Here is a 1,699-nt window from a genome sequence, read left to right as displayed (position 1 = left end):
AAAGGGTGGCATGGTGCTGCGTGGTGCTGGGTCCACACGGCGGCTGTGTTGCTTTGGGACTTGCCTTGGTGGTGGTGATAGCGAGGAAAGGGGTGGGGACGTGGACTGGCGAGTTTGGGCATTATTTTTGGCTGCCCTGGCTGGCGATTCCGCTCCCTGGCCAACCCGGACAGCTGCAATTTGTTTTTGGGGGGGGGCGTGGTAATGCTTTCAGTGCTATGGCTGATAGCGTGTCTGAGCCTGGGCAAGCTGGCTGAGGGTTACCCCAGCTAACGAAGGGGTTGGGACGCGCTCGAATGCACTGGTGGTGCCCCCGGACTCAGAGACTGCGCCCACTGCCCATGAGGCCGGTTCCTAACTTAGGGGTTCTGCGGGCTCCGTGACGGCTCGCGGCTGCAAGCAAGCCTGGAAAGGAGCCATCTTTCCCCCATACACCTTGTGCTTATCCCTCCCCTTGTCATGGCCGGGTTAGATTAGCGCCATGTGCCACGGCACAATGCAAGTATGTCATAGGAAGTGGAACAGCTCCACCAGGAGAGATTGGGGGACCCACCCCAGAATAGCCTATAGACACGTGGGTCTCAGATCCAGGCTCTGCTCCAAATCAGGCGGAGTGGAGATTTGAACCAGGGGTTCCCACCTCCTAGGCAGGCGTCCAGCCAGCAAGTGCTATCGGAGGGGAGGGGCAGCTCTCGCTTACAAGAGGGGTTGGCCTGGCTTAGACACCCAACTCGAGGGGAGGGCTTATGATCAAGAATCCCAAATGTGTGACGGGGGAGGTGTCTCCCCCCACCTGGAGTTAGGGCCTAACTTTCTTTGACACCCCACCCCTCTCCTCTGCATTTCCTAGTGGCTAGCTTGGCAGGCTTCTGTGAATCCCTTTTCAGGCACCTGACTCTCTGTCATGCATTGTACAGTGAGCCCTGGTGCCTAACTCAGGCTTGTGAACTCCCCTGGGCAGCAGAGTATCTAAAAGGCACCTAAATCCCCCTTGTGAATCTCATCCTTAGGAGCCTAAATCCCATTGACTTTGTTAGACTTACTCAGAGCTCTGGTGGACAGACTTGGGCTCATGCCGCTTGCACTACCTGGCTAAAAACAGCTGCGTCGCCATTCAGGGCGGCGCTCCGGCTCAACAGCTGAGGGAGGGAGGGAGGCAAGTTCAGCGCCCGAGCTCCAGCCAGGCCACGGTGCCCAAACAGCTATTTTTAGCATGTTAGGGTTAGTGCAAGCCCACCTGTGACGAGCTGGGCTCTAAAACAAGAACAGGAGGACTTGTGGCACCTTAGAGACTCACACTTTTACCTGAGCATAAGCTTTCCCGGGCTACAGCCCACTTCATCGGATGCTAAATTGGTTAGTCTCTAAGGTGCCACAAGTCCTCCTTTTCTTTTTGCGAATACAGACTAACACGGCTGCTACTCTGACCTGGGCTCTGAGACTCACTGCCACGGGCTGTGCAGACACACCCTGGCTAGCCAAGTGGCTTTCGAGAGTCTGAGTCACCTCTGGAAACTTTCCCTAGGGGCTGCACATTTACTGAAAATGTATCTTTGAGCAATGTTAAGAGTTAATCTTATCCACCCTGCTGTAATCGCATTAAAATCTCTGCAGGGGCTATGAAAAGAAGACAGGGACAAACCATTTTGGAAAATCCATGGCAAAGATTTTTTTTTATTCGCTATGCAGTATTTGTATA

The sequence above is a fragment of the Lepidochelys olivacea genome, assembly GCF_965140295.1.
Source record: "Lepidochelys olivacea isolate rLepOli2 genome assembly, chromosome: 3".
In the NCBI taxonomy this organism is placed as follows: Eukaryota; Metazoa; Chordata; order Testudines; family Cheloniidae; genus Lepidochelys; species Lepidochelys olivacea.
The sequence above is the reverse complement of the archived record's forward strand: the minus strand, read 5'-3'. Positions refer to the sequence as shown.